This window comes from Pan paniscus, chromosome 9 (genome assembly GCF_029289425.2).
Source record: "Pan paniscus chromosome 9, NHGRI_mPanPan1-v2.0_pri, whole genome shotgun sequence".
Lineage (NCBI taxonomy): Eukaryota > Metazoa > Chordata > Mammalia > Primates > Hominidae > Pan > Pan paniscus.
In genome coordinates, this window is record NC_073258.2 from 84002548 (window position 1) to 84021258 (window position 18711).

General features: G+C 41.0%; 1 protein-coding gene and 1 long non-coding RNA gene across 5 annotated transcripts in view; one reads left to right on the forward strand and one right to left on the reverse strand.

The window, feature by feature from the left end:
- RAB30 (RAB30, member RAS oncogene family) overlaps positions 1 to 1044 on the reverse strand; it is a 98493-nt gene extending 97449 nt beyond the window's left edge. Inside the window, exon 1 of one of the 4 annotated variants that reach the window (XM_003821987.7) lies at positions 801 to 1044. The gene's annotated coding sequence lies outside the window, so the exon portion shown is untranslated. Of the gene's footprint in view, positions 1 to 441; positions 574 to 800 lie in introns of those variants that run through there. The other 3 variants (XM_034933458.3, XM_055093775.2, XM_034933456.4) reach the window with 3 other exon arrangements.
- A 109-nt stretch (positions 1045 to 1153) lies between these two features.
- LOC100968154 (uncharacterized) lies at positions 1154 to 18312 on the forward strand. Its single transcript, XR_157360.7, has 3 exons — positions 1154 to 1256; positions 1733 to 1914; positions 2412 to 18312. It is a non-coding gene; the product is annotated as an uncharacterized LOC100968154 (long non-coding RNA).
- The last annotated feature ends 399 nt before the right edge of the window (positions 18313 to 18711 follow it).

An 18711-nucleotide genomic window follows, 5' to 3' on the forward strand; every position in this document is an offset into this window, starting at 1 on the left:
TATGCCTCAGGAAACAGCAGCTCATTATGGTACCATTGTCAGTGGCAAAGAGCCTATGCAATGTAATTTAAAACACACAAGCACAAATCTGTCGGCTCCACTTCCAAACAATCTTGAATCCAGCAGTCGGAGAACGGAAAACATTTAACAAAAACGCTGCTTCCAGCAGCCTCAAAGAACCTTCGCCAGACACGTGAAATGTTTCTGACTGGCACGGAGTGCACCATTAAAGGACACTGTCACCTCAAATCAGCAGAAAAGGCGAGACAAACCACATAGACATACACACATAAAATAAAGCCCTACAAAACTTAAGCACGTTCATCTTAAAAATTAATAACTAGTGCTCGTCCAAGCGACATTCAAATGTTCTAAAGTAGTGCGACCACATTAAATCACTGTCTCCATTTCTCCCCACGCATCACCCCTTCCCACTCAAACCTCAGCTCTAGGGCCGTGTGTGACAGGACTGCAGTCCCCCACCTCTGCCTTCCTCAGATTTTCCAAGAGCACTCCCCAACATCCTTCCCAGCCCAGCCCCCTCTCTCCGCCTCAAAAAGGTTGAGAGGAGTTGCGACTAGGGAATTGGCAGGCACCCGTCCTCTGGCGGGGGAAGGTTGCTGGAGTTGTTCTTTGCAGTGACCCAAATGGCACAGAGCTTTTCCCCTCAGCAGTGCCTGCAAGCCTCTCCCCAATCCCCCCCACCTCCCCACCGCTCACAGCTTCCCAAAAGAAAGCCTTGAGAACTAAGCGGGAGGAATAACTTGGTAGAAGCATTTGAATAAATCACTTCAACTCACCTGGTTTGGGATTTTTCTCCCCACCCCAGGCATAAACAGAAATGGATGTGCGAATGAGTCACGCACGCAAGGGAAGGTCTGCGATGTCCTGAGTCCAAGGGCTGGAGTCAGTCCCTGCCCTGGTGCTGCTGCTACACTTAGCTCAGCTGGAGCGAGCGGCAATCGCAAGCCCAGCAGCAGCAGGGGGTGGAGAGACCGTAGCACAATGAATGCAGTGGGGCTTTTGCAATGACATCATCCCTCTGTCCAAACGTCCCCAATAGCCATGCTCGGGAGCGGTGCTTTCTGGGAACTGTAGTCTTCTTACGTCCTGGAGGGATACCCAGGCAATCCCCGAAACTACAATGCCCAAAATGCTCCAAGTGGGAAGCGCCCAGAGTGAAGGAGCAAAGGGGACTCGGCCGCCATGTTAGGAGTACTGGGACGATTCCGCGGAGCCGGGCAGAGGTTTTAGGGGTGCGCAGGAGTCAAGTGGTGGTTCAGTGGGGACGGTGAGGTGGAGGACGACCTGGTCGGATAGCCGCGGGCACGAACCTGGGAACCAGAGGGTGGAGGCCATGCTGGGGACTGATGTAGGGCGGGACCGACTGGAAGCGGCATCCAGAGGCCCAGTGAGCCTCGGTCTCAGCATCTGAAGGGGTTGCATGAGGCCCTACGCTTCCTTCTCCATTTTTTAGCTAAGAGATTGAGAGAGTCGGTTTACTTTTGGGCTTGGAGTATCATTTAGATCTGTTAACAGTACAGTTGAGAGAGTTGGTGTCTTTTGTTGAGGTGCGAGGACCCGAGGCGGCGACCCTCGCCTTTATTCGGAGAAGCCCACTTCCACCCACAGAGTTGGGGTAGTCCTCCGAAATGCATTTTTGTTTTGCCGTTTGTTTTCCAACCCCCTTTCACTCTCCCCAAAGCTTCAGATTCACTGATTTTTCATACAGGAATGATTAACAAAGGCGTCCGAAGAAATCGTTGTTGGAAGGTGGCCAAAGTGGAAAGAGAGGTTGCTTTGGCCCTGCAAGTAAGAAGAGAGAAGGAATAGCCTGAAGGAGTAACACTAAATTTAAAATGACACTTTTTTACCAACCAGCGAAAGCAGATGTTCAAAGGGGATATTGGCCAGGTGCGGTCGCTCACGCCTTTAATCCCAGCACTTTGGGGGCAGACGCGGGGAGATAGCGTGATTCTAGGAGTCCAACCCCGGCCTGGGCAACATGCGGAGACCCCGTACCGTCTCTACAAAAACATTAAACAAAAAAATTAGCTGGGCATGGTGGTGTACCCCTGTAGTTGCAGCTACACTAGAGGCTGAGGTGGGAGGATCTCTGAGCCCGGGATGTTGAGGCTGCAGTGAGCCTCGATCATACCACTGTGCTCCAGCCTGGGCGACAGCAAGCCCGTGTCTCAGAAAAGGCGGGAGGGGTGGGATATTATTGATGATAGGCCTTCTGACGTCTGGCAATAGATTACAGAGTAACATCGGTCATGGATAAATTTTTTTTTTAACTAAGTGACTGAAACCAAAGTTAATTGTCTTTTGAGTGATTTTGCACAGTATCTCAAAATGAACTGTACTTTTTTTCTTGTGTCACTGAAACAGTGCTGTGTGTTCTTTTTCAGAGTGTCACACTAAGATGAGAAATGTCCTTTCTTCCTGAAGGTGTCTGATGTGTAAAAATACTGATATACTTTGTGCTGTTTCCTCCCTTCCCTTTTGCACATTATTCTGAAACAACATTAACTAGTTACTTTGCGTCATTGAAGGTATGCACTTCCCCTCTATGTTAGGAGTGAATAAAATTAAAAATAGATCCTTATAGCAAAGAAAGGCAGATAGAATGATTAAAAATGACCAAAACATGTTAGAAACAGTCTCTCAGGTGTATGCAGATGGTAATTACAAAAATACTTTTTCGAAAAATGATCTTCTGTGTCATGTTTCTGGGAACAAGTCAAGATGAATGAGTTTGATTTTTAAGCAGAAGTAGTATGTGTTGGTGTCATCCATGAATACACCAGTGAAAAAGCCTCAAAGTTGTTGTTATTCAGAAACTTCTCTAAGTAATGGTGGTAAGTACAGGAAAAGGAACAATGTCTACCATTTTCTTTCTAACCTTCGATTTAACTATTGTAATGTTGTAAGCTTAACAGAGATTTACACTTAGGCTTAATTTCAAGCTCTTCAATCATTTTTCCCGGTTGGTGATTCAGGTGTATTCTCATGTCTTATGTAAACTTATCATGAGTCTTGTTGATTTATAATATATTTCTTTATATAAGCCATAGCCTTGTCAGTTTGAGTTATATGGAAGACAAATTGTAGGGAAAAAGAGCAACAGATTACTCAGAAACCTTCTGTGTGAGCTGGGCATGGTAGTGCATGCCTGTAGACTTAGCTACTTGGGAGGCTGAGGCAGGAGGATCACTTGATCCCATTAGTTTGAGGCTGCAGTGAGCTATGATTGTGTCACTGTACTCCAATCTGGACAACAGTGAGACTATGTCTGTTTTTAAAAAAGAAAGAAAGCTTGTGTTTGAAAAGTGATACCTGTAGAATACAGTGATTTCTATAAATTGTCATGTGTTTGGGTAGTTTGAAGTTCTTCTATCCTTGTATCTAATGGACATCTGACCATAAAGATGAAAAAATCCTGCACTCATTATAAATTTTATTTATAAAATTGATATTTGAGGAGTTGGGGAGGCCAGCTTCTGAAAAAATAACAGTGTCCCATAGAAACACCACAGCTTAGGAAAATATTGTTAAAGTGGAATTAGGAATATCTAGAGGAGGTAAAGCTTTTCATCTCTCAAAAAAGAATTAGGGCCAGGCACGTGGCTGACACCTGTAATCCTAGCACTTTGGGAGGCCGAGATGGGCACATCACTTGGGGCCAGGAGTTCAAGACCAGCCTGGCCAACATGGCGAAATCTCATCTCCAAGAAATAGAAAAGTTAGCCAGGTATGGTGGCGTGCACCTGTAATACCAGCTACTAGGGTGGCTGAGGCAGGAGAATCGCTTGAACTGGGGAGGTGGAGGTGGCAGTGAGCAGAGATTGAGCCACTGTACTCCAGCCTGGGCAACAGAGCAAGACCCTATCTCAAAAAAATAATAAAGAGAATTAGGACATTGATTTGTATTAAAATTATAGGTAGCTCATTTAAGAGTATGAAGCCAATTGCTGTTAGAGCAAGGGTTTTTTTCAGTAGAGGTGTCAGGATAACCTATACAGCTCTAAAAGTATATGGCTGTTACCTTCCCATCCCTGTTGAAATCTCCAGGGTTAGAACCAAGTATTGTGTTTTTAAAACTATAGGTGAGTCTACAAGAGTTGGGTGGAGTAGTCCTCTACATCCTGTGTTTGTATTTTTGCAGTAAGTCACACAATAACAAAAGCTTTGAGAAAGATTTTAGGTTTATTGCTAATTATACCCATGAATGAATTCTGAAAATGTGTAGATAAGGAATTTACCTGGTGAACTGTTTACACATGGCAACTGTGGGAGGGAGAGGGGAGTGAGAGGAGATGAGATCAGTTTTAGCCTTAAGAGGACCAACTGGGCCAAGCACGGTGGCTCACGCCTGTAATCCCAGCACTTTGGGGCCGAGGTGGGTGGATCACGAGGTCAGCAGTTTGAGACCAGCCTGACCAACATGGTGAAACCCCGTCTCTACGAAACATACAAAAAGTTAACTGGGTGTGGTGGCGGGTGCCTGTAATCCCAGCGACTTGGGAGGCTGAGGCAGGAGAATTGCTTGAAACTGGAAGGCGGAGGTTGCAGTGATCCGAGATTGTGCTAATGCACTCTAGCCCGGGCAATAAGAGCAAAACTCCCGTTTTAAAAAAAAAAAAAAGGGACCAACCATGATATCCTGACTAACCTGTATATTTCTTAGAATGAGAGTTTAACCTAATATTAAGAAAGTCTAACGTTAAGAGACACCTAGTAAGAGCTCAATGCTGTGGTAAAATTATGATAGTTATGCAGAAACTTAAAAGCTGAAGTATCTAGAGACAATATATTGTTTAGAATTTTCTGAAAATAAAAATTTTCTTGCCCTAAGTCTTGAATTTTTAAGTTATTGATGTTAATATTCATGATCTTTGAACAAATGATATTATAATAGAGTATCTTTTAGGTCACAGAGACCCCTTTTTAGAGCTGAGAAATCTTACAAATTCCTCAGCCCATGTTTTACAGATAAGGAAATGGGCATGCACACAGTGAAATTAAAAATTGCCAGTGGTCACACTGTACATTGATGGCAAAAGGCAGGGCAGAATTAGAATCCAGTTATCTTACCTGTTCAGTGTCTTTAATGATACAGCAAGCTCACCACTGTTTCTCTTTACTCTTTAAACAGTGGATTTTTTTTGTCATGATACTCTAGGATTTTGATTTCTTGTATAATGCAGTTCAATACTTGTTTAATTTTAATGTTGGACTCTCAATTTTTAAGACAGTAGTACACATGAAATGTGCTTTATATTTTATGTTTCAACAAGAAAATACAGATTTTCCTTTTAATAGAGGAGCTTAAGTTCCTAATTTAAATAATTGAGTATGAGCTTCAGATACTTCAGAGTGGTATTAATAAACTTTGCTTTTCCAAATGGTTTCAGATAAGCATTTAATATTCAAAGCTTCCTCTTTACAGCTTAGGAAGTGGTCTGGTTAAGTGACTTGAGTTCATACAGGAATATATCGGTATGTTCCTAATTCCCATCAAGTGTACCATTATATAATCATATAATCTTGCTAACAGATCTAACAGATTACATTTTTTTTTTTTTTTTTTTTTTTTTTTTTGAGACAGAGCCTTGCTCTGTCACCCAGGCTGGAGTGCAGTGGCGTGATCTCAACTCACTGTAACCTCCGCCTCCCAGGTTCAAGCAATTCTTCTGCCTCGGCCTCCCAAGTAGCTGGGACTACAGGCAGGCACTACCACACCCAGCTAATTTTTGTATGTTTAGTAGAGACGGGGTTTCACCATGTTGGCCAGGCTGGTCTGGAACTCTTGACCTCAAGTGATCCGTCTGCCTCTGCCTCCCAAAGTGCTGGGATTATAGGAGTGAGCCACTATGCCTGTCCTCTAGGGAAAATCTTTAATTCATTCTGGACAATGAGAAAACTTTTATTTTTACTTTTAGTTAACAATACTCAGGAAAATAAAAAGTGTGTTTTAATCTTAGTAACCCAACTTGAGTTTGAAACAAATTTACATAATTTTAGCTGCTTAATATGCTGCTGAAGATAAATGCAGTAAATATCCCAAGGTCAAGATTTGAAATCCAAATGTCCATAGTAATGATTAACAGGAAAAGAGAGTCCTCTGTTAACTTTATTTCTCAATTTTTTACAGGTTTGGATAATTAAGGGAGCACTAGAAAACTTTTGTTTTTTGTTTTTTTTTTGAGATGGAGTCTGTTGCCCAGGCTGAAGTACAGTGGTACGATCTCGACTCACTGCAATCTCCGCTCCTGGGTTCAAGTGATTTCTCTTGCCTCAGTCTCCTGACTAGCTGGGATTTACAGGCGCATGCCACCATGCCCAGCTAATTTTTGTATTTTTATTAGAGACGGGTTTCATCATGTTGGTCAGGCTGGTCTCAAACTCCTGACCTCGTGATCCACCCGCCTCTGCCTCCCAAAGTGCTGGGATTACAGGTGTGAGCCGCTGTGCCCAGCCGAAAATGTTTCTTTGCAAGGATAAATATATGAAGATAAACTTGCCGAGCGTAAATATGTTCATGAATATAGCCACTTAAGGAAATTCAAACATGCAGAGATGTTCAGCTGTATGCAGTTATGTATTCATGAAGTATTCATGTATTCATGAAGCCTTATTTGATGTAGAATCTAAGGGTGCTGCCTATACATAAACTTGCTTAAAGGTTAAAACTTAAGGAATGTTCATCAAAGTCACTTTCTTACACCTAACTCCTGATTTCATGAATATAACACATAGGTGCTTATCAAACTGAATACCTTGGAGACGAGCTGCTCCAGCACCATAAGATAAAATTCAGTAACTGTAATCCTTGAGGTACCTAAGTGATACATTTTTTTTAAGACTGAGCCAAAATAAAACAGCTTTCCTCCTTCCCTACCCTCTCCGACCAAACTTTTAGCCATTTTATTTATTTATTTATTTGAGATGGGGTCTAGCCATGTGGAGTGCAGTGGCTATTCACAAGCATGATCATAGCAAATGACAGCCACAGACTCCTGGGTTCGAGCAATCCTGCCTCAGCCACTCAAGTAACTAGGACTACAGGCGTATACTGGGGCTTCTAGCTATTTATATGGTATTAAGTGACAGCTTCTATAGTTACTTAGTACTTGTCCCTGTAAAACTGCACAGTGTGTATTCTCTTGGCTCAATTATTAGCATATTCTGCCATTTCCTTGTGAATGTTTTGTATTTTATATAGGAAAACCAGGAAAACTTAAGTTTTTAAATATCCTGAAATAAAACAACTGAAGAATTTTGTATTTGCCTTTAAGTGGTAATGTATAAAGTATACTATTGCAGAGATACTTACAGAGTGCTTTCATTGCAATTAAAATACTGCAGCTAACTAGCATGTTCCATATGTGTAATCTAAATGACATACTGGTCATGTGCTATTTCTATGGAATACTAACAGTAGTATGGTACATTTATGCATTCTCAACAGTTTAAAGTGTTATTTTGGTGATAAACTGTTTACATTTATTTGTTTTTATATTTGGCAGTCTAAATGCAAGAGTCTCCATTTCAGCTGTTTACTCTGCATATCTTTAATGTTGGGCATTATGCCTCTTTCTTGAGTTTCAGTCCTATGACTGTTCCATTTTCAGTATTCATGTTTATGTGTCTTTCTAAAATTGTTTTGCTTCTGTTTCTTGCTGCTCTTGAGACAATTTATGGGCAAATTTTGTTACTTTTCAACTGGCCGTGTATTTCCCTATGAAGAGTTGCTGGATTGTCTCATTTTCCAGATAAACTGAATTAATGTAGTAGTGAGGAGAAGCCAGATTTCAGAGGTTTGACAAGTGAACGAATGGGAATGAGAAAAGAAGTAGGTACTTAAACTTTTAAGAAGTTTGGCTGTGGAAAAGGCAAGAAATAATGGGTTAGAGAGGGCAGGATTGTAAGGATTTAAGATAGGAGAAGAGGCATAAGCATATTTAAATTTCCCTACTTAAGGGCCAAAATCATACTGTACCTCAGTCTGATAACTTTTTAAAGGAATTCAAGGACACAAAATTCTGCCCTGCCCTGAAATCCAGTCAGGAGGAAGGGAGAAGAGCTCTGAAGTACTTTTGTAGTTTTCTTCTACATAATAATTGATTTTTGTTTGATTATTTTTCTTTCCTATAGCCCCTGTTTGCCAGGTTTTTCATAGCTGCCTATTTAACCAAACTTGTACTCCCAAGAATAGTGCATATTTATGATTCTTAATTCCAAAAACACATGGCAATGATAATGTCTCTGCTTCTTTTGATAAATTAACTTGGTTCTGAAAGATGGTGTTTGCTTTTCACACCTGTATCATAAATACTTCCTTGCCAAACCTAACTAGGATCCTCACCACCACTGTTAGAGAAAACTGATGCTCAGTTGAACCAGAATGTTAAATGTGAACAGGATTTGTCTGTGTTGTTGCCCAGCTATGTTTATCAATACACATTACCTGGAGGAAGAGAAATCTGAGATAACTGAGTTGATTAGATTACTTACATGAAGATGGTTTAATTGTATCAATACAGAAAAATGCACAAGGAAAGAAACTGACACCTTAAGGCAACAAAGCCCTCCATAAAAAGTAACCGAATTCTGAGAGTTACGAACTAACGTCCATTACCTGAAGTCCTTCTCATTCCATTACCCAGTAACATAAATCAAATTCAGTAAATAAGCTGCTTTATGTCTTGAGAAATTTAACTGGCAGAATAAATGGAAAGAAGTCAGTAAAAAGGGAGCAGTTGAATAAGCATGGTGTCTCACACCAATAACCCCAGCACTTTGGGAGGCTGAGGCAGGTGAATCACTTGAGGTCAGAAGTTCAAAACCAACCTGGCCAACATGGTGAAAACCCATCTCTACTAAAAATGCAAAAATTAGCTGGGCTTGGTGGCAGGTGCTTGTAATCCCAGCTACTCAGGAGGCTGAGGCAGGAGAATCACTTAAAACCCAGGAGGCAGAGGCAGTGAGCTGAGATCGTGCCACTGTACCCCATCCTGGGCAACAGGATGAGGCTCCATCTCAGGGAAAAAAAAAAGAAAAAGCTGAGCATGGCGGCATGTGCCTGTAGTCTTAGCTACTCAGGAGGCTGAGGCAGGAGGATCACTTGAGCCCAGGAGTCGTAGGTTGCAGTGATGCCATTGCGTTCCAGCCTGGGTAAGAGTAAGGCCCTGTTTCAGTTAAAAGAAGGGAGTAACCAAGACAGGTAGGGATTCAGTATAATAAAAGTCAAAAGACGTTGTTTATTACTAGAGCCTGGCACTGTAACCTGGTATGTCCAAACGTGATTTAATTTGCTCTCAAGATGTGCACCAGAAGAAATAACCTGAGGCATTTCAAAGAAAAAACAAAATGTGACCTGCTAGTTCTGTTACTCTGCCACAAGTTAACACATTTTGAACTTAAGTGCAGAGTCCCATACATCCAGTGTGACTCCCCAAATCTCAAAAATTTAGGCTAAAACCTAATTTTGTGTCCAAGCCATTACCTGCCTGTTCCTGCTGAATGTAAAACTTTGGGTCCAGCAATCTTCTATCGCTGGAGGGAGGGAGAGGTATGAAAATAATGTTTAATGGTAATTGTTTATTGTCATGGGCCCATATTATACCCAGATTTAGAGAGCTATTTGACACACCTGTAACCTAATGTTAATTTTAACTTAATATCTGCTCAGTCAAGTAAGAGATGCAACTTCATAGAGGTCCATTTAACGTGCCTAAACCTAAGTAGAAACACAAAAGCTATGTATAGTCCCTTGTTTGAGATAACACTAAATTTTTAGAGAATAGCTTGGTACTGTGGTAGACAGAGTTCACTTAAAATGCATTTAACAATTTACAGATAACTGGAAAGTAATTCATTCATCTTAGAACCCTGGTAGGGACATTATATTAAAATATTTGTGTACTAGTTAAAGTCAAAATAGAAATACAGCCTATCACACGGTATTTATACTACTATGCATTATGATTAATAAAGCCACCTAAGGTCGTTACTCCATGATCATGGGAAGTTGTTAGTCATTAAGAGTTCGGGTTTAGCAACAAAAATCTTGCGTTTGAATCTAAACACATTACATGATTTTAAGCATGTTCATCATTCTGAGATTAAATAAAAATTAAGGAAATATATGAAAAATGCTTAATAAGTACCCAAAAGGTAGTATGGTGTAGCAACTTAGAATGTAGACTTCAGAGCCAGTCAGCTAGGATTAAAATGACACTTCGGCCAACCACTGTTGACTATAAGCAAGTTATTTAACTCTGCCTCAGTTTTGTCTGTGAAGTAGGGAGAAAATCTTCCTCGCTAGGTTGCTATAAGAATTAAATGGATATATTAAGTACTATCACATGTGAGATCACTTTATTTGAGGCTAAAAAAATTTAACTAGGATTCACTGAAAATACATCTATAAAAAAGCCACTCTTAATCATGAGAAGTATGATTTTCTGTACCTTAGGTGTTATAAACCAATATCCCCTCAGTTTTAACTTTACCAAAATACCTGTCTTAGTAAATGATACTATATATACCAAATATTGCATATGTGTATATAAACTTCAACTGTCTACTTCTATCACTGACAGTTTAAAAATTGAGATAAGGTAAGTATTATCTGAGTAATATAACCATTTTCTATTTATTTATTTATTTATTTATTTATTTATTTAGAGACAGTCTCACTCTGTCACCCAGGCTGGAGTGCAATGGCTCGGTCTCAGCTCACTGCAACCTCCGCCTCCTGGATTCAGGCAGTTCCCCCACCCCACCCTCCTGAGTAGCAGAGACGGGGTTTCACTATGTTGGCCAGGCTGGTCTCGAACTCCTGACCTTGTGGTCTGCCCGCCTCGGCCCCCCAAAGTGCTGGGATTACAGGCGTGAGCCACCACACTCAGCCAATATAACCATTTTCAAGATTTGATCTGCAAATACCTGAAGTAAGTACAAGCACTGTGGCCCAGTTAAAGAGTGTTAGAACTGTAAGAAGTCCAAAGGCATAGCTAAGAATTGCTTTAGAGTCAGTTGTGGGTTCTGAATTCTTGCTCTGATAGTTAGCAACTATGTCTACTTTGGCAAATTTAGGTTTTGAAGCCTTCCATATCTTTAAAAGGAGGTAACATTTAACAGAGCACCAAATGCAAGGTTTTCTGTAATATTAGTTCCATAGCGTGGTCTGCAAACTTCCAACAACAGAATCTCCTGGGATATATGCTAAATGCAGATTCTGGTTTCCCAACCAGAATATACTGCTTAAAAATCTGAGGGTGGGTTCTAGGAATCTGCATTTTTTTCTATACAATGTATGTATTAGGGTTCCCTGGAGGGACAGAACTAATAGGAGATACATATATACACACACATATATTAAGTTTATTGAGTATTAACTTACACGATCACAAGGTCCCACAGTAGGCTGGCTGCAAGCTTGAGGAAAAGAGAGAGCCAGAGTCTGAGTCTGAAAACTGAAGAACTTGGGGGTCCAGTGTCTGAGGGCAGGAAGCATCCAGCGTGGGAGAAGGATGGAAGCTGGGAGGCTAGGCCAGTCTCTCCTCTTCACGTTTTTCTGCGTGCTTATATTCTACCTATGCTGGTAGCTGATTAGACTGTGCCCGCCAGATTGAGAGTGGGTGGGCCTTCCCCAGCCCACTAACTCAAATGTTAATCTCGTTTGGCAACACCCTTAGAGACAAACCCAGGATCAGTATTTTGCATCCTTCAATCAAGTTGACACTTAGTATTAACCATCACAATGTATGATTTTTAAAATCTGCATTTTTAATAAGCTACTAGTTTATTTTTCCACCTAATCCAATTCCTAATTTTATTTGAAAGCACCAAGGTAAATAGTTCCTAAATCACTGTTATTTAAATTGTGCTCCAGTACCCCTTATTCTTGCTGCAATTCCAAGACAGAGATAACAAAAATTTTTTTTTCTATGTTTTGTTTTTTTGAGACAGAGTCTCGCTGTGTCCCCCAGGCTGGAGTGCAGTGGCTCGATCTTGGCTCACTGCAAGCTCCGCCTCCCGGGTTCACGCCGTTCTCCTGCCTCAGCCTCCTGAGTAGCTGGGATTACAGGCATGTGCCACCACACCCGGCTAATTTTTTGTATTTTTTTTTTTTAGTAGAGACGGGGTGCATGCTGCATGCTCCGCCTCCCGGGCTCTCGCCATTCTCCTGCCTCAGCGTCCGGAGTACCTGGGACTACAGGTGCCTGCCACCACGCCTGGCTAATTTTTTGTATTTTTACTGGAGACGGGTTTTCACCATGTTAGACAGGATAGTATCGATCTCCTGACCTCGTGATCCACCCGCCTCGGCCTCCCAAAGTGCTGGGATTACAGGTGTGAGCCACCGCGCCCGGCCTGCCAAAATTTTTAATGTTTGCATGTACATAGTTATTCAACAAAGAGGCCAGGTGTGGTGGCTCACGCCTATAATGCCAACACTTTGGGAGGCCAATGTGGGAGGGTTGCCTGAGCCCAGGAGTTCGAGACCAGCCTGGGCAACATTGTGAGAGCCTGTCTCTTAAAAATATATGTTTTGGGGAGCCAGGTGTGGCACCTCACGCCTGTAATCCCAACACTCTGGGAGGCTGAGGTGAGTGGATTGCTTGAGCTCAGGAGTTCGAGATCAGCCTGGGCAACATGGTGAAACCCTGTCTCTACCAAAAATAAAAAAAAGTAGAGGCATCGTGGTATGTGCCTGTGGTCCTGGCTACTGGGAAGTCTGAAGTGGGAGGATCGCTTGAGCCTAGGAGGTGGAGGTTGGAGTAAGCCAAGATCACACCACTGCATTCCAGCCTTGGTGTCAGAGTTAGACCCTGTCTCAAAAAATATATTTTAAAATGGTTTTAAAATGATATTTGGTAAAGAATATAGTCCAGCCACATGAGCAAGTATTGCTTATCTAGAAAGACATATAATAAAGTTCTTTTGGGGAAATAAACTATGATCCATTCTATGTTTCATCTAAATCAGGGGCAGCCAATCTTCTGGCTTCCTTGGGCCACATTGGAAGAATTATCTTGGGCCACACATAAAATACACTAACACTAATGATAGCTGATGAGTTTTTAAAAAGAATCACAAAAGCAATGTTTTAGCAAAGTTTATGAATTTGTGTTGGGCTGCATTCAAAGCTGTCCTGGGCCGCAAGGTGGAAAAAACTTGATCTAAAGTATTTGATTTTTTAAGAAAAGTTTTTGAATGGCCAGGTGTGGTGGCTCACACCTGTAATCCCAGCACTTTGGGAGGCCGAGGCAGGCGGATCACGAGATCAGGAGATCGAGACCATCCTGGCCAACATGGTGAAACTCCATCTCTACTAAAATACAAAAACTTAGCCAGGCATGCTGGCATGCGCTTGTAGTCCCAGCTACTCGGGAGGCTGAGGCAGGGGAATCGCATGAACCCAGGAGGCGGAGGTTGCAGTACAGTGAGCCAAGATCGTGCCACTGTACTCCAGCCTGGTGACAGAGCAAGACTGTCTCAAAAAAAAAAAAAAAAAAAAAAGGAAGCTTTTGAATAAGAAGCAACTCTACAGTACTCTATTATAGACAACCAAAGTATTAATATTTGGGGGGCACAATTTCAACCAACTTTAAATTATTTCATTCTGTAAGTATGTGTTGAGTAAATATGAAGTATAAGGCCCCTAGAGGTACAGATGGCTATGGCCGTCTAAACCATTTTACTCTTAACTTTTTTAGTGTCATGGACCTCTTTGTCAATCTAGTGAAGTCTATGGACCGCTTTTTTTTAAAAAAGCCTTTAAACATATAAAGTACAGTACATTGAATTACAAAAGGATCCAAGAATATTGAAATCGTTACCAAAAAAATTTGATATAGAAATATATGTGGTTTATTAATAAATAAGATCTAGCAGTGGCCCTACTATAATTTCAACACAGTAGTGTGGTGAGCATAAATATTTCAACTTATCTGCAACAATTGTAATGTGATATGGAAATAATCAGTTTAATTGTGACAGTCACATTTACTGCTAACTACTGTGATTGGTTGGCTATGTTTACATTTTATTAGAAGTTATTGAAAATAGATGCCAGCCATGGTGGCTCATGCCTGTAATCCTAGCACTTTGGGAGGCCAAAGTGGGCAGATCATTTGAGCCCATGAGTTCGAGACCAGCCTGGCCAACATGATGAAGCCCTGTCTCTACTAAAAATAAAAAAAAAAATTAGCCTGGCATGGTGGCCTGCTGTAGTCCCAGCTACTCACAAGGCTGAGGCAGAAGAATCACTTGAACCAGGGAGGCGAAGATTGCTGTGAGCTGAGATCACGCCACTGCACTCCAGCCTGGGCAACAGAGCCCGACCCTGTCTCAAAATAAAAGAGAGATGTAATGGACCCCTTTAATTAATCTATAAACTCCTAATTAAGAACCCTGGTTAAAATTTTTTAATAGGAGCTTGTCTTCTTCACTGTTGTATCCAAAGCCTGACTGAAATCTGTAGACACCTAAGCAGTGAAAAATTTGATGCCTTACCCTATATAATTTAAAATCAAAATATTTACACTATAAGGTGAATTTAAGGAAGATCTCATTTTTCTCATGGTGAAGACTAAGATACTTTTTCAAAATTACTAAATTTTCATTTGTTTCATCAGGGATGAGGTTGGGGGAGGATGTAGCTCCTTTATTAATACCTGAATGTATAGGTTTTAATATCCAAGCTTGACTATATCCACTACAGTTGGTACACAACAGAACAAATGAATGAACATTTTCATGCCTGTAATCCTAGCACTTTTGAGAAGCCAAGGCAGGAGGATTGCTTAAGCCCAGGAGCTTGTGACCAGCTTGGACAACATAGGGAGACCTTATCTCGACAATAAATTTAAAAATTAGCTGGTTGTGGTGGCACGTGCTGGTGTCCTAGCTACTGGGGAGGCTAAGGTGAGAGGATCGCTTGAGCCCAAGAGGTTGAGTCTGCAGTGAGCCATGATCATGCCACTGCACTCCAACTTGGGCTACAGAGCAAGACCTTGTCTCTCAACTAAAAATAAAAAATAAAAAAAATTCACGATGCTCCCCAAAAGCTGATGATAACATGTAAGAAGCGACTTCATTTTACCTTCTAACTCTCCCTCCCTTTTAGCACAATGCTGCAAAATGACTGGCTCATAAACCACTAAGCTGCCTTGGCAGCCACATGTTATTGTTACCAGTAGGTAATATGCTGTTTTCTTCTGCTTGGCACGTAAGCAGTAGGCATGAAATAATTGCTTAATGGATAAGTAAGTTGTTAAATTATAAAACTCTGATAGATTGCTTACCTTTAACAATTTACACCCCCCTCCCACTTATCCAATTCTTTTGTGACAGATTTTGCACTAGCAAAGTGCACTGTTTCAGACAATCAAGGAAATAAAACATTTCTTGATGAAATCCTACCTCGCCTCAACAGGAAACTGAATTGGAGTCCTCAATTCTCAGTACATCAGAACTAGTGTGTGAAAGGATCAGGAGAGGACCATAGTATTGGAGAATAAAACATTATGTGTTGATGGTTGAGCTTTATGTCATCGTGTAGTTAATGCTATGACCATAAAGCCATTACTGTTAACACTTAAGTTTATCTTCTGAAAGAAGCCTATGAAATATCTCCAGAAAGACTAGGGGATTTTCTTCTGTTTGTTTGTTTGTTTGAGATGGAGTTTGCTCTGTTGCTCAGGCTGGAGTGCAGTGGTGCGATCTCGGCTCACTGCAACCTCTGCCTCCCAGGTTCAAGTCATTCTCCTGCCTCAGCCTCTGGAGTAGCCAGGACTATGCACTGCGCCACCACACCCAGCTAATTTTGTATTTTTGGTGCAGACAGGGTTTCCCCATGTTGGCCAGGCTGGTCTTGAACTCCTGGCCTCAAGTGTTCCGCCCACCTCGGCCCAAAGTGCTGGCCACCACGCCCAGTCAGACTTGTTTTTTAGTGAAATAAATTGTTTTCCTTTAGGACCTTATTCTTTATGATAACAGATTCCAAGAATATGCAGTCTTGTCAATGGCTGTTTCATCCTCAGTTTCTTTAAAAATAAAATACAATTAGAACATTTTTAGATATGCTATATCTATCCAATCTATTTTCCTGTCACCCAGTAAGGTTTTCTATCATCAGCACAGGTCTATGAAAGGACAGTAAAGGGTCTCCTGTTACATACCCTAGCACTAATGTTTGTAATAGAATGTTAAGATAAGTTGTTTCCATGTAATCGGACTAAATTCAGTCTTTCTCTACCCTCTGTCCTCTATTTACCCACCTATGTGTGTGGCCTACTAATTATATTGACTGTACATGACCAGCAAGTTGTAAGTTCTTTTAAAAGCAGGAGCTCAACCATATTTGTATTCACATTTCCTTCTGCTTAAAACAGGGCTTTTGTTTCTTCAGCAAATATTCATTCAGTATCCACTAGGTGTCAGATAATATACAAGGTAGGTTCTAGGGATTCCAAGATAAATAAACACAGATATGCCAATATGAGTCTGACAGTTTTGGCGGGGAGAGGTGGAAAATAGATCTGCAAGCCAAAAAAGCTACAGTAGAATAATATAAATATTGTAATGGCAATAAAATACCAGAACTATTAATTTTACATTTAGTAATCATTCAGTATCAATTAAATGGGTAAAATGGATATGTTGGCATGAATGACATATAACTGAAAAAACACTAAGAACTGTATAGAAATTGAATTAGACATATGAGTAATATTAGTAGGAAGGGGAGAGAATATTTGATTCCAGGTAGGCTATCAAGCAGGATGCTTTTTCAGCACAGCCTTGGAGTAAAATCTGTAACCTTTGAAAACAATCACATTTTTGTTCTTATGCAATCTTTGTTTTTAAATGTATTTATTGTTTTGGCTCTAGTCCCTGAATGTTAAAATTTTAGTGTCAGTGTTAATTCTCACTTATCTTCTCCAGACCTTACTCCCTAATTTTCTCATTTTCATTTGCCCCAATAAGTGCCAACCTTACCTTGAAAAGAATAGTGGATTTATCAGCTTACAAGGACTAAAAAGTCGTCATTTCCAAAAACATCTGTCCAATAAGTCTGCCTCAGTGACTACCTTTCTAGCATTACAATGTCATTCTTAGTACACTGATTTGATCTTTACAAATTACATAAATGTATAAAATTGTCACATGTACCCCAAATTATATACATCTATTATGTATGTATCAATAAAAAAAATTTTTGTATGCTTTTTCTCCCGTTAAAAAGAATTCTTTTCTTTTTGAGACAGGGCCTGGCTCTGTCATCCAGGCTGGAGTGCAGTGGTGCAATCTTGGCTCACTGCAGCCCCTGCCTCCCAGGCTGAAGTGATCCTCCCACCTCAGCCTCCTGAGTAGTTGGGACTACAGATGCGTACCACCATGCCTGGCTAAGTTTTTGTAGAGACAGGGTTTTGCCATGTTGTCCAGGCTGGTCTCAAACTTCTGAGCTCCAGCAGTCTTCCTGGCTTGGCTTCCCAAAGCACTGGGATTACAGGTGTGAGCCACCACACCCAGCTGATTCTTTAGAAGACCAGTATTGCATTGTGATTGCCTCTGGGCAGGAAAACTAAGGGGCATCAGTAGACTATGCAATTACTTTCTTCCTCTTTTAAAAAAATATTGTTAATTTTTAAATTTACATATTTTGGTATACAATTCTATGAGTTTTGACAAATGCAAAGAATCATATAACCACCACCATAATTGAGATACTAAACAATTCTATCACCTCAAAAAAAATCCTCTTGAGCTGTCTCATTTATAATTTTTGTGATTAAAAATGGTTATTTTTCAAAAAGTAACGTTTGGGCCAGTGCGCCTGGAGTGCACCAGTAGTCCCAGCTACTAGGGAGGCTGAGGCAAGAGAATTGCTTGAACCCAGGAGGTGACGATTGCAATCAGCCGAGATCACACCACTGCACTCCACCCTGTGAGTGGGCTACAGAGTGACACTCTGTCTAAAAACAAAAACAAACACTTTAAATGTTTCATATAGTTATTCCTTATTCAAAAAGTATGCCTTTTTGGGTTAAGACAGTGCCATTTCAAATAGCCTTGTAGAAATATAAGCAAGGAAATGCTAAATTATACCATTATTGATCATTAGTACCTTAGCTTGTAGTTTAAACTGTTGAAGAGAATTAGGACTCCACCTGGCATTGTGGCATAAGCCAGTAGTCCCAGCTACCCAGGAGGCTGAGGCCTGAGCTCAGGAGTTCAAGACCAGACTAAGCACATAGCGAGATCTTGTCTCAAAAAATAAAAGAAAAAGAATTAGGACTCAGAAAAGGTAAAGGGTGTGTGTGTTTGATTAGATAGAGGATGGGATTGAAGGCTTAAGGAGGAGATTAGGGCCTGAGATGGAACAATGCGCATGGAAGGATAGATATGGGTAGTGTGTTCTGAGTAATATAAGAGACCTAGATTCTCAAAGATAGAGGGCACCAAAGAAAGAGATGAGTCCTGTAGAGGGGTGACCTTCATGTAAAAAATGATCTATCTTAATTGGGAGCCACAGACCTGGGATTCTGTACTGAACTTATACAGAATAAGTAATTTACTCTTCAAAAGTCGCTTCCCCAGCTGGGCGCAGTGGCTCATGGCTGTAATCCCAACACTTTGGAAGGCTGAGGCAGGTGGATCACCTGAGGTGAAACCCCGTCTCTACTAAAA